Below are 15,473 nucleotides of genomic sequence, written 5' to 3'. Positions count from 1 at the left end.
ACCTAGAAATACAGCAATTGCAGAAAAGACACACATGTAAGCTCACACATGGAGACTATATTACTTTAAAAAGCTCAGAATATAGCTTATAGAACTCTGAAGCTACCTGAAGTCATGTCAATAGATCCAGCTGAACTGCTGGAATCATCTATACCCCAGCTGGGAAGTCTCTGTCTAGCTTAGATGTCTATGTGTGTTATGTTTTTCACAGCTCAGTTCTTATAATATTAGTTTTCCCTTAACCTGCCAGGTCACTTGAGAGGACTTGTCCAGGAACTTTCTTTCTACTCTTCCTTGACTTTGTTTTTTCCTTCATCTCAATGACAAATTTCAATGGGAAAAGCTTTATGGCAAAGGTGGTATTACACAGCAGAACTTGGAGGGAGAATAGAGCTCTCAAAGAAATTGGTTAATGATTGAATTATGAAAGGTTTCCATTTACTGGAAGGGGGGCAATTTGCCCTATAGCTTCACAGAAACTAGAAAGTTCAGATGATCCAGAAATAAGTGGCAGATAAAAATTTTAAAAAGAATCATTTCCAACACCCATGGGGAAATGACCTCTTCTGTACTTTACAGTGTCTCCACATTAAACAGACAAAATGCAGTGCAGAGATTTTAAAAGGTGTGCTTTTATTCTTTTCTTTTTTTTTTTTTTAAACAGACTTATTCCAATAGCTTGTTTTCAATATATTCTTAAATATTCATAAAAGAACACTGCTGTGTTTTTGTCTGAGAAGGTGAAGGGCAGGTTTTGTGTGAGCCAGACAACAATGTCACCAGTCACACGCGATTCAGTTCTTCAAGAGAAGTTTTCTCCAGCATAAGGCCCTTTAATGCAGCTTCATTTTGGGTATATTCTGGGAAGCACACACCATTATCCAGGAGCAAAAGAGTGATATATGTGTAATAATTCCATGAAGGAAAACTGTACTGTTCAAGAAAACTGTGCATTTTCATTTCTTGTTTAAAATGCATTTCAAGCCTTTCCAATATAATAGACTAAGATAAGCCAGCAATTCAGATTCTTTCCCTTTATGTCATACTCAAAATGAAGTTCTCTTTGCTTCCTGTACATCATTAGTATCTTTTAAGGCAAACTCCATCAGCACAGCGGTGCTGGTTTTTTGTCGCTTTGAACTGGTTAAAGTCACCAGTACTGATATGTGTTTTGAGCCCCACAAGTGTCTTGAACAAAGATCAACTTGTAAATCCCAATCAAAGCTATACTTACATTTTCTCTCAGCATATGACTGAGCTACCTTTAGTCAAATATACTTCATTTTCATTTATTTATATATTTTTCTTTAGAAGCATTGCTTCTTAAGGAGCTTAACATATTTGTATCATATTTCTCCATGAGCTACATGGGTAGAAATCCAATACAAAACCACTAGAGTGGCTCCTCAATTTCACTCATGTAATTTACAGACAAGTTTTGATTTACCCTACATCTGTTGCTAATGATTCATAGATTTGAACAGTATTAGTAACATACTGACACCTCATCTTCAACTTCTTCCTTCCAACTTGTCTTAGACTTGTCATAGAACATGATGATGTTCCAAGTAAAGGACAGTTTGTGCCTTATTAGATTTCATTACTTGAATTTTAGTACAACAACGGAAAAAGTACCCTGATCTGTCTTCCTTATGAAGGCTATTGTGCTGACATATTGTAGACCTTCTCCCCTTTTTACTGATGCTAAAGAGCAAAGCCTTAATTCTTCTATCATTAGTTAACTAAACCAGACAGAGCAGAAATCATCCTACCGTGCTTTTATTGCTCCTAACTCTAATGGTTCTGCTAGCATTTCCAAAGCATAATTGTGTTATTTCTTGAGATCTTTTTAATTGTGGTTTTTACATCTAACAAGTATACCGTTCCTTGTGCTAATGATACATTATGCAACACTCAAATTTCTGGTAGGTTTGCTGATTTCCTGATGGTGTGAGCTCTACCCATCAGACACAGAGGTAACAATTTTTCTAAAGAATAACGCAAATAATTCATTGTTTGAATTAATTGCCCCAAGCTCACTCTCACCTCCAGATAGTGAGTCACACAGGTTTCTGCTTTTGAATGAGAGCCCAAGCCAGTAATGAGATACATGCATCAACTGTATTTACATTTTTATATCAGAGCAGTTGGTGGCTTACATGTAAATACAAAATATTAGCTTCATATGGAAAAAATTTCTCAATGAGATTTTCACATTTTCTCATTAATAAGTTAACAGTTTCTTAATAATTTAGTCAAGTAAAAGATCGCCATTGTTCTGCCAAAGACATATGAGCATTTTCAGAAGGCAGAAGGCAGAGGAGAAAAATTATTTCCAGAGAAGTCTGTCAATCTTGAAGATCAATAATGTTCAAGAAAAAAGAGAGTTGAAGCTGAATGGAACTCCATGTATAGGGTTTAATATAAAAGACTGTGTGTTTTGACACGAGAGCTGAGTCCTGGGTAACCTGGACAGACTGTCAGTAGCACAGCTTGACAACTCAGATTTGATCTCCGCACCAGTAGATTGAACACAGATCTTTAATTTCTGCCACTTATGTCTTGATAAACATCTGTAGCCCTTTTGGCTGTTTTAAAAATAAATATTTTTCTTTACTTATATCTTAACTTGTCTTGAATGCAGAATGATCCTAAAGGAGCTGGTTAACAGCAGCATTCAGTATGCCTGGGCACAAAGAACTGTAAAGAGGGCTCTACATTTCACCATGAAATAAAACATTTGCAGCTGATCTGAGAACCAAGTCTAAGCAGCAAACTGTCTTCTAGTGAACAGCATTAGACAGAAAAGCTCTCTGGCATGCAGTAAAGTGGGGAATATATAAAAGTCCTAAGTGTTCTGCAACATCATTTTTGTTGGGAAGCAGACTCTTTTATGGGCTTGATGACAGAGGCTTAGTTTGATGAAATATTATATGTTTTAGACTTTTCCATGGAAAAGATAATACGTTTTCATATCCTCATTTGGGAATGTGTAGAAGCTGTAAGAAATAAGGCATGACACAGTGGAAAGTTCATGTTTGGGGATAATTCAGAGTTGTCAGACACTATTTATACATTTCCTCACCATTTCCCACCTTTGAAAAAAAATGCTTGCTGTCATGTTAAGTTGTAAAAAAATGCCTGAAAAATCTCATGGAACCTGTCTTGGTTTTAGGAAGACTTCAAGAGCAGCCATAACATGGCTGTGTGATCATCAGTGTCCTTAGCTACTTTTGCCAACAAGTGTAAAGGGTTTTTTTCTATAAGCCGAAATCTTGGGTGCAGCCAAGGATAAACACACTAATTGTGAAGCTTTCCCAGTACTAATCTGAGTAACACAAGGGTATCCTCTCCTTAGTTATGGAAGTTTAACCATTTTTCACTTACCACTGTATCTGCAGAATAAATAGCACATATATTTCTACTGTTTCCTCCGGGATGGGAATGATGTGGCAGAGGAAAGGATGGACAAGAAAGGAAAAGATCAAATAATCAGTTTCCTTCTTCTTTCGTTAGAGAGGGGGGTGAACTAACAAAATAAGTACAGCTTTAAAAGTACTGGTTGAATCTTGAGTTAACTTGTCAGTTAAATATACTGCTTAGCATTTTTAGCAGAGAAAATGTTGGAAAATAATGTGTTACATTAATCATTATTATTTACAATGGAACACAGAAATTTCAGTCTAAAGTATTCAAACATAAAATTTGTTAAACCCGTAGTAATATTAGCAATAAATGAGTCATGATTGGTTCTGTAGTTTGTTCTTTTTTTAACTTCTAATTCCAATTTTATTTTTGCATGGACCTGTTCTTACATTCAACTACCCTCAGTTCTTTCACTGCCATGCTTTGGCAGTCACAAACATCCTTGCTCTACAGCCACACTTTCTTTTTTCCTCTAATGAACTGTAGACTTTCTAGAGTATCAGGTGTCTAAGTGATGTGCACACGTATGTACACACTGATCTTATGGTTTCTGACTCCTCATTTCTTCTAAAAATTCATCAAAGGGTCATTAAGCAGCTCTTGGGCTTTGGGGATTAATTCAGAAAAGGAAAAATGTAGACACTGATGTTTGATTTATTACCATTATTATAAATTCTCATGGAATATGAAGAACTATATAACCACTGAATTTTAAACATGAACATTATACTTAAGAGAAACTGTCTAGAAACCAATTACCTTATCTTTATAGACCTAATTTAGGCCATATTCCTGCAAGATACACAATGACCTGAGATTTTAATGTGATTTACATAGCACATGGTTTAAACATTTTGCTACCATTTATTTTATAAAATACTTGTGCTGGTAAGTCCATATGTTAGTAGACTTTTAAAAAAATATAATCAACTGATGTTATTTTTTCCTCAATATTCACTTCCCCTTTTTCAAGCATCTGGATATGAGTAATGAAAATTTTTCTATACAAACTTCAGTTAGATTTTTTTTAAAATATCCAGTCCTTTTTAGTTTTTTAAAGATACTTTCAACTGTAAGCTCACCTGTGGTTAGAGCTGTCAGAAAAAAAACCCCACCAACTAATTCAAGGAAGACTTGTGATAAAAATCTCAAGACCTGGTAACCATTGGTATCTCAAGAAGGTATCCATTCAAAATACAAATGACATATAAATGTTTGAATAGGATATTAAAAAAACCCCTATGGATATATGTAATACAGTAAGGATGACTGAGGTTGTCTGTGTTTCACTTACAGATTTAAAACTGCCCGCCCAGCTTCCATACCAGACAGAAGAGTGTATGGAACCGAAACAGGCATACAGTGTTGCTCCCCATGGCAAATTGAACTAACATCTGAGAGTCAGCAGCTCAGGGGCTTTCTGAGAGAGAGGCTTCAAAGAGACTGTTGTACTTAGCAGCTGTCGACAGAATTACATTCCATCAATTCCATTTAATTCTCTTTGGAGGCTATTTTTACTTTCAACCTTTTGTGATAATGAGGATATTAGAACATCTCTTACTCATTCTGAGATGAGAAATGGGAATAATAACCCCTATTCACCTTCTGCCTAGCTTTAATGATATGATACAATATACTTTCAGTATACGTTTTTCTAGTTGCCTCTTTTTCTGACTGGAGTGTTCTCTTGTATTTCCATTTCTCATTTTGACTCTTTGATTTAGTCTCTTCTCATGTCGAAGCTGTTCCATCCTTCTACCATTCTTCTCAATTTTTAAGACAGAGGAACTATAGAATATTAAGGGTTGGAAGATCATCTAGTTAAGGTTAAAGACCCTCTAACCCCAAACTCCCTACCATGGGCAAGGACATGTCCCATGAGACCAGGTTCCAGGCCTTATTCAACCTGGCCAGCAGGGCTGGGGCATCAGTGACCCTGGGCAACCTGTTCCAGTATCTCACCACCCTCACACTAAAGAATTTCTTCTTAATATCCAGTTAAATTTCCCCTCTTTCAGTTTGCACCCATTACTCCTTATCCTATCTCTACAGTTCTTGATGAAGGGTCCCTCTCTGGCTTTCTAGTAGGCTCCCTTCTAAAACTGGAAGGTTGCTTTGAGGTCTCCACACAACCTTTTCTTCTCCAGGTTCAACAGCATCAACTTCCTCAGACTGTCTTTGTAGCAGAGGTGCTTCAGTCCTCTTACTATCTTCATGGCCCTCCTCTGGACTTCCTCCAACAGTTCCATGTCCGTCTTAAGTTGAGGGCACCAGAACTGCATGCAGTACTCCAGCTCAGGTCTTAAAAGAGCAGAGTAGAGGGGGAGAATCATCTCCTTCAACCTGCTAACCATGTTCCTTTGGGTGGAGCCCAGAATTTGATTGGTTTTCGGGGTAGCAAGCATACATTGATGGTTTTTCATCAACCATCACCTGCAAGTCTTTCTCTGCAAGGGTACTCTCAGTCATTTCTCTGCCCAACCTGCAGGTGTGCCTAGGAGATTGTTGTGACCTGGGTGTGGTACCTTGTACTTTGCTTTGTTGAACTTCATGAGGTTTGCACAGGCCCACCACTCAGGAGTGTCAAGGCCCCTCTGGATGACATTCCTTTTCTCCAGCGTGTCGACTGCACCACACAGCTTGGTGGCATCAGCAAACTTGCTAAGGGTGCATGCAATCCCCCATCCGTGTCACCGACAAAGATGTTGAACAGCATTGGTCCCAGTACCAACCCCAGAGGGACACCACTTGTCACTGGTCTCCATGTGGATAATGAGCTGTTGACCAAAACTCTTTACATGTGGCCATCTAGGCAGTTCTGTATCCACCATGTGGTCCATTCCTCTATGTCTCTCCAGTTAAGAGACAAAGATGTCCTGTGGGACAGTGTAAAATGCTTTGCATAAGTCCAGGCAGACGATGTCTGTTGCTCTGCCATATCCACCAACGCTGTTGCCCCATCATAGAAGGTCACTAGATTTGTCAGGCATGATTTGTCAGGCATGATTTGCCCTTAGTAAAGCCATGTTGGCTGTTACCAATCACCTCTTTGTTTTCCATGTGCCTTAGCAGAGTTTACAGGAGAATCAGCTCCTCTGACACAGAGGTGAGACTGACAGATCTGTAGTTTCACAGGTCTTCCGCTTTCCACTTTTTCTAGTCATTGGGAACTTCACCTGAATGCCACAATTTTTCAAAAATGATGTCTTAGCAGTTTTGTCTGCCGGCTCCCTCAGGACCTGTAGATACATCTAGTCAGGTCCCATGGACTTGCGCACATTCAGGTTCCTTAGGTGGTCTTGAACCTGCTATATGGGCTTAGGGTCTTTATTTTCCCAGTCCCTGTGTCTGCCTTTCTCAGCTTGGGCAGCATGGCTGGAGCTCTTTGAAGACTGAGGCATAGAAGTCATTGAAAACCTCAGCTTTCTCTTTGTCCAGGGTAGCCAGGTCTCCTGTTTCCTTCTTGAAGTGGTGCACATTATTTGATTTGCAACATACCTATAGAAGCCCTTCCTGTTATCCTTGATATCCCTGGCCAGACTCAATTCTAACTGGGCCTTATCTCTAGCTTATCTTTAGCTTCTCATACGATTTCCCTGTATTCCTCCTTGGGCATCTTTCCTTGTTTCCTTTTCCTTCTGAAAGGTTCTTTTTTTGCTCTGAGTTTGCTCAGGAGCTCCTTATCCATTCAGGAGGCCTCCTGGAATTTTTGCCCAATTTCCTCCTTGTTGAGGTGCATCACTCCTGAGTTTGGAGGAAGAGGCCAAAGTCTGCTCTCCTGAAGTCCAGGGCAGTGAGCTTGTTGCATACCCTCCTCACTGCCCCAATGATCTCAAACTCCACTGTCTCATAGTCACTGCAGCCAAGGCTGCCTCAAAGCACTGCATTCCCCATCAGCTGCTTCCTATTGGTGAGCACAAGGTCCAGCATGGCACCTCTCCTTGATGGCTCCACAATCACTTGTATAAGGAAGTTGTCATTGACACTTTCTAGGAATCTCTGGTTTTGCTTGTGCCCTGTTGTGTTGTGCCTCTGACAGATATCAGGGTGGCTGAAATCCCCCATGAGGACCAGGGCTTGCAAGGTATGAGGCCACTTCTATATTCCCATAGAGGGCTTTATCCACACCATCCTCCTATAATTGCCTAAGTGTTTCATACATGGACACAATATTTCTTTTTAATTCCATTATTTTAATTGTTTCTAACATTTAGTTTGCCTTGTCTACCACTGATGATATTTTTGGAAAACAAACACCAAGATCACAGTGACTCTAGGATCTTTTCCTGACAGATAAGAGCTAATATAGAACCTATTACTGTGTCTGCTTATTTTAACTCAGGTACACTAATTTGCATTTATCAATATTGAAACCTACCTTGTGTTCTATAGCATCAGGAGAGCCTATTGCAGTTCCTCAGGCAGCTTTGTTTTGGCCATCCTGACTATCCCTGAGCAATTGCAAGCAGTGGCACTCTATGATCACCTGCTCTCACAGCCCCCATGCTGGCTGTGTCCAGTGGCACCAGTCCTGAGCCATCTCTCAGATATCCCCCTCCTCATCCTGCTTTACCCTGCTCATCTTAACTCCTGCTCCCTGTCTTTTTAAAGACATTCTCTTACCTAAGTGTTGATCAAATCTGGAATGGGTCTGAAAAATACTGTAATTGAAATAACTTCTTGTCCACTAGAGGGAAGTACCTCCATAATTAGGATTCGATGTGTGACCGTACAGATCAAGGAAAATAGTCTTTTGTGTTTCTAAATTTCAAGACAACACTTGTTTTGAACTTTAATAGGAATAATTAAATGCACAAATGAAAAACTACTTTTAGTAACGACATTGACATATTAAGTAATAAATAACCTTTTAAATTGGATTGTGTTAGGCTTGCCTTAATGCAGCCTTCCATTCAATAAAAGCTAGCTTATAACTTAATAGTTTCACAGGAAATTGCTGTAGAAGAACAATTAAAGAAAATGAAGGTTAGATTTGTATTTCTGGCAAAATCTGTGTTGTATTCAACTCTCTTAAAGTAGAAATGTCATTAACCTTTAATGAAACAACGTTAAATTACTTTCAAATAGTTATTACTCTAAAGATGAGTCATAAAGAGAAGCTACCTTAATAATGTTCTGTTTATCTCTACAGTGACACATGTAAACCCATCCTTTCTTCAATCTTCTGTTATATATATGGTACCATCAAAGAAAGATTGATTAAGGTAGAGCTACTGATCTACTGAAACATTATGCATATCAGTTATTTCATAAGAAGAGAGCATGCTCATAGTTAGACACTCACAGTCAGCCACAACCTGAGTGGTTTATTTCCCACAAAGCTTAGAAATTTAGGTGTGAGAGGATTAGGTCTTTTACAGAGACAGTATGACCACATTACATTCTGATTTTTTTTCTTACTAAACTCTCATAGAAGCCTTACTATTTTTAGAACAGTTTAGAAAGACATCAACAAAAGCAGTACTGCATTTCTCCAATAAGTGATTACCAAAATCCTCCAGCTGACTTAGCAGCTTATAAGATTCTGGATATTAAACACTTGGGCAGTGCTTCTACTCAAATTGAATGAGGTTTGAGCTCCTACTTCACTGTAACTCTCCTCTGTCACTATTTTGAACTTCCTTGATCAAATAATAGTCTAAGAGGAATTCAGTGGGAAACCAAGTGTTATCATCATCATGGGTAGGCTTCACGAACGAAGATTTGGGAAGGACTCTACCCACGTTTGCTATAAACACACTGGTGGCTAAAGAGGCCAATGCGAGATAGACAAGTCTGGTTGCAAAAGGCACAGCAGAAAGACTCCTTGGATGGTATCAACAAGACATGATTCTTTCTGCATTGTCTTTTCTCCTTTAGAGTGATCCTGCATGCTTTCTCAAAAGAAGCAGATGTTGTTTCAGGGAGTCCTTGTATCTCCTCTTTGGGGCTCCTCTCTTGCAGCAGCCAGTGACAACTTCACCATAGAGCACAATCTTAAGGAGGCGGTGGTCCTTCATCCTTGAGACATGTCCTGCCCATCGCAGCTGTGTTCTCAGCAACATGGCCTCAATACTTGAAACTGCTGCTTGTTCTAGAACAGATGTATTGGTCACATAATCTGACCAGTGGATGTTTAGGATTGTACGGAGACAGCGTTGATGGAAGTGTTCTAGGAGACGCAGGTGGTGATGGTAAATGACCCATGATTCGGATCCATATAAAAGAGTAGACAGCACTATGGCTCTGTAAACACTGATCTTTGTACTTTTCCTCAGGTGTTTATTTTGCCAAACTCTTTTATGGAGTTTTCTGAAAGCTCTATATACCTTTGCTAACCTATTGTCTATCTCTCTGTCAATCTTGCTATCCGAGGAGATGATATTACCTAGGTAATTAAATTGCTGGACTGATTTGAGCTCAGATTCGCCAATGGTGATATGGGGATGATGGAAGACTTCCTGAGGTGTAGGTTGGTAGAAGACTTCTGTCTTCTTTAAGATGACTTCCAACACAAAAAGCTCAGCAGCCTCAGCAAAGCAGGATGTTAAATGCTGCAGAGCTACTTCTGTGTGGGCCACGAGGGCGGTGGCGTCAGCATAGAGCAGCTCCCGGACAAGATGGTTTAAGGTCTTGGTGTGGGCCTTCAGTCACCTTAGGTTGAAAAGGCTTCCATCGGTACAATATTGAATGTAAATACCATCTTCTTCATCGAGGTCTGCTGTGGCCCTTTGGAGCATCATGCTGGAAAAGATTGTGAATAGGGTTGGTGCAAGAATGCAGCCTTGTTTCACACCATTGGTTATTAGAAAGGGCTCAGAAAGGCTGTGTCACCATATCTGACTTGGCTGCGCTGATCCTCATGAAGTAAGATGATAATTTTAAGGAACTTGGAGGGACATCCTAAACATTCCAGAATCTGCCACAGACCTTTTCTGCTCACAGTATCTAAAGCCTTGGTGAGATCGACAAAGGTTACATAGAGACTTTTGTTCTGTTCCCTACACTTCTCTTGCAGTTGTCTGAGAACAAATACCATGTCTGTGGTACTCCTGTTGGCTCTGAAACCACATTGGCTTTCAGGTAGAATTCCTTCTGCTATAGTGGGTATTAATCTGTTCAAAATTATTCTTGCAAGGATTTTGCCAGTGATGGAGAGCAGAGTAATACCAGGATAATTTGAGCAGTCTGATTTATCTCCTTTCTTCTTATACAAAGTGATGATGACTGCGTCACGTAGGTCTGATGGTAGTTTACCTAGTTCCCAACAAACTCATGAAATTTAGCATGGAGTGCTTGGCCCCCATGCTTCCAGACTTCATGTGGAATTCCATCAGCCCCAGCTGCCTTGCCAATTTTCACCTGCTGTATGGCCTTAAGGGTTTCTCCCATTGTAGGGGCAATGTCCAATTCATTCTTCACCGGTTGCTGTGTAATGTCCTGAATTGTTGAGTATTGAAATACACGGCTAGTACTGAAAAGAGTCTGAAAGTGTTCAGATCAATGATTCAGAATGGAGGCATGCAGGTAAACCACTACCTTGGCCAACCCATGTTTAGGCAATAATGCAGATATCTGACCCAAATTCCTTAACATTGTCACTTAAATGTCTCCTGAGTGAAGGGACCCTAGTTTTACTATATTATAAAATCATCTTTATATTATAAAGGAAGAATAAAGTTTCAGAAACAGATGACAAGATGCCACAACTATGGCTTTTGTTCTTGTCTACCAGAACTCTGCAGTCAGTTTCACACAAAATCAGGACACCAAAATTCTCCGGGCTTTAGTACTCAGGATTTCACTTGAATCCTTCATGTTCTTCAGCAAAACTTCCTACTATTTATCAATTAAAACACTTTAATATATTGCCAGGGGAGGACAACTTATCATTTCTTGCCACAATGAATCATTTGTGTTTTAGGATACTGCAACATGGAAATTACCAGTAAATTAACAAATAAATAAATAAATAAATAAAAGCTTCCAGACTGTCTTAGAAATTCTCACTGCAGGTTTCCTGAGGAGAAAACAGTTACCCTGTGCTTCATTAATTTCTCCTCCCCCTGTGATTGCTTCATACTTTAAGAGGAATTAAGGTGACAGGCAGCAGCAGACTGCCTGTGCTGCATTCTTGTCCCGACCAAGGCGGAGGCTCCTTGCTGCTCCCCAAGCTGCCCTATCAAAGGCTGCCCTGGGAGCTGCTCTGATTAGGGCAGCAGCGGAAAGGACTTTCCCTACCCAAACACACCCAGTCAAGAGGATGCATCCTTTCTACAAACACAGCCCCCCCCCTTCACAGAAGTTCTGAGCAAGGGTGGGTGGTAGAAACCATGCACTCTGTGACTGTCTCCCTCTTCTGGGGGATCCGGAGCGCCTGTGCAAAGGGGAGTACTGGGGCCTCGGCTGGTGCATTCACAACAGACCATAAAATGGCAAACCTGCAGTATCAAGCTTTTTACAGATGAATTCCTTGAACTACATGGTAGAAATCATTTGTAAAATCAAAACATTGTGCTTGTGATTTTTTTTTTAAGCTTAACAGAAAGTGACAGTTGACTAAACAATTTTACATAAAATTTCCATTCCTATTTGAAAAGCTTACATTTGCAATAAACATCCCTTCTCGGCTCTGCTTCCAGACTCAAGCTTCGCTCTGGAAAAACCCTCAAACACTGAAATAAACATTATTTCCAAACAGGTTCCACCACCTCACTTTCTCCTTCACAGCTCCATCTCTTAGACAACATTACGAGCTTCAGCTTTACAAGGTGTTTTCCACTTCACACCAACATACTGTGAAACAAATCACTCATCTGCAGAGTGAACTCTGCTTAATGAGGTTTTGCTTTAGGTTCTGTTCTGGGCACAAACTGAAAGAGAAGATGCTCACTTACCACAGAAGAGTCACTGCTGAGTTTTGAGCAGCAGAACTGTGAATGAGTGGTGCACGGAAGAGAGCGTTTAAATGTCGCAGCTTTCCACTGAAAAATGGAGAATTTTGACCCAGCTTTCTGATGTCTAAAACCTATAATTAACGGTGACTAGGCTGCGTAACATTAATGGATTACCTATGTAGCCAGCCTATCATTTTATTTAAAATATAATGGAAGTGAAATACTCTCTCTGCAATCAGCAGGTTGTGGCAGCAGAGCAGAAATGAACAGAGAGAATAGGTGGGTGTTCTTGTGCTGGGTATCAAAACCTTGTTGAAGAAAACATGTTTCTTTTGTAAGAACACAATGGAGATGTGAAAAGAACAATGACAGATTTCAAAAATAGAGTGCATGAACAGAGTTTCACAATAAATAGGTCAGAAAGGGGTCCCTGCTGCCTGAAGATGCACAGAGCTATGCCTGGCTTATTTTTTTGCTGCACGCTGCTTTCCTACCCCTTCAGACATATACACAGGCTACCTAGCGTGGAGTGGGTGGGTGATGTGTTAGACTGCTCAGGGCTGTACCCCTTAACACTTGTCTGTCATTGTCAAGTGTCCTCCTACAGAGCTACTGAAAGGTAAAATTTCCAGGAGTAGCCACTAATTTGGTGTACTTCAAGTGCTTTTGTACCTACGTCTAGAAAACCTAAGTGGAAAAGAGAGAGGTAGGAGAATTTGGTTCACTGTTTTCCACAGGAGACTTCCAATTCCTGCATGGTTTGGAGCAGTGTGATACCAGGTAAATCTGACTTCTCTTTTTTGTTTTCATAACGTCATGTTTGACAACTCTTCTAAATTCTGGTTTCTACTTCTATTGTACCTACAGTAATACTGTATCTATAGTAATAACATTAACAATCTCTGCCACATAGATATTTAGACATACAGGCATATAATATTAAAAAGAAATTATTAAATACAAAGAGTTATGGTCGACTGATAGTAGAGGTGACAGATTTTTTTAAGGGTCTATTATTGGTAGACCCATTCCTTGACCTTTAGAAAGATAACTGTATTCAGTTTATCTCAGGTGACTAACTATAAGCAGAATGGACTTCTGCTAACACTGCAACAATTCAGACTACAACATTATTTCCATTATAACTATATTCCCCTGGTTTTTCTCAGGCACTCATAAATTCCTGAAATAATAATAAGTGCTGAGATTTATTATGTACCTGGGGCTCAGTCTTGTGACGTATGTAGCTCTGTGGCCCTAAACTGGGACTACAGCTTGTATTCACATGCTCTTCTAACATGAAATCAAAACAGCAGAAAACAAGGCTGGAAGGCACCTTGAGCATCCCCTGGCATTTCCACACCACGGATGGATAACCATACATTTTTCTCTTTTATTCTTGGCAAGGAAGGTGACAACATTACCATTCTCAAGCCTCTCTATGCTTACTACTCCTCTTGAAGTTAAGTCTTCCAGTGGCAATGCATTTGAGGCTTTTTCAGTCTTACGTATGGGAAGAACAGATGGTTGAGGCTTCAATGGGACTTAATAGCAGCCTTTGAATACCTATAGGAAATTTACAGAGAAGATGGAACCAGGCTCTGTACTGACGTGTGTGGCAGGAGGCAGAGTTCATAAATAAAAGAGAGACAGGAACAGGGGAGGTTTTGGCTGGACATCAGGACAGTATTTTCACTAGAAGGATCAAGTTGTAGACTCTCCCTCCTTGTAGGTTTTCAAGACTTGACTGTTCAAAATCCTGAGCAATTGTCTGAATTCAGCATTGCCCCTACTTTGAGAGAGAAGTTGGATTAGAGACCTCCTGAGGGCCCTCTCATCCTGAATCATCCTGTAACTCTAATTCTAACTCTTTTTAGAAAAGACCCTTACAATTAAACTGCTTTTAATTTTCCCTTATCTAGTTTAAAAATGTATTCAGCTTCCCTTCCGAAGATGTGTTTTCTGTGAATCTGGTTGTTATTTTGCCACTCTGGACTCTCTCTGGGTTTCTCTCATCTGTCCTGAACAACACTGAACCTCTGGTTTTATATGATGAGAACACTTCTCCAGGCTGAGGCCAGAGGTATCGGGTGGCAGACAGAGATTCTCAGTTGCTTCATAAGTGCTGAACCTTCATTTGAGATGGCTGCATAAAAGACAACACACAGCATGGAACAACATATACAGCATGGTATTTTGAAACATATATATTCTGAAAGAAAACAGTTTGGAGATACTCAAAATGCTGTGTACACATCCTTAGCTGTGCAAGCCTTTAAATGTAAAGACTAGAGTTATCTTGAAATTCTGCTTTACTTGCATCTCCTTCTCCAAATTATGAGACCATTTTTCTCTCTTAGAGTTTTCGTGCTTTTTTTCCAGCGCAGCTCCAAATATACCATATTCCTCCTTCAGGTTGGCACCAACCATTAATGCTGTGCCCAAAGATGAATTAACTAGGAATCTGACTCCAGAACAGAAATGGTTTTGCAGCTTTAAATAATGGGTAGTGCTTTGGCAGCAGTATTTTTTATTTTTAATTTTTGTAAACAACCCTATCCCGATAGAATTAAAAAATGTCCTGTAGTAAGTCCTTTTCAAGAAAATATGGAGCACACAGTGCCTTACAGCTGTTTATGTGAAACAAAGATCCAAAACTGTCACTTTTGTTCCTGACTCTTTTTCTCTTAAGACTCAGAAAAACCATAAAATTACTTTTGAATAATAATGACCAGAACATATACAATATTTACCAGGCACCATCTAAAACTAGTTCAGCAGTCTGCATCATGCTTTTCTTCTCATAGCACTATACAGACTCAAAGCCCAAAACCATACCTTGCAATCCCTATTGTACCCTTCTTCCCTGTGCTCTCCCCGCTGACTCCCAACTTTGTCACAGTCTGAAAGGATTTTCTCTTACACAGGGAGTTTTCCCCAGGGTCTATTTTGATGTCTTCAGTGATTTTAGGACAATAAAAAGTTTCTACAGCACCACGACTCACTTGTTTCCAGTCTGGCACACTGCTTGCTGATCTTGGCAGAACCATAGTGAATCTGAATAGACTGACAAATGTATTTTTTACTATTTTTCTTAAGTGTATTCCTTCTCCCTTTCAGGAACTGGTATAGTGAAAAGAATATCAGGCT

The sequence above is a fragment of the Manacus vitellinus genome, unplaced genomic scaffold, assembly GCF_001715985.3.
Source record: "Manacus vitellinus isolate BGI_N305 unplaced genomic scaffold, ASM171598v3 scaffold_8_pilon, whole genome shotgun sequence".
NCBI lineage: Eukaryota > Metazoa > Chordata > Aves > Passeriformes > Pipridae > Manacus > Manacus vitellinus.
Note: the sequence above shows the minus strand (reverse complement) of the source record.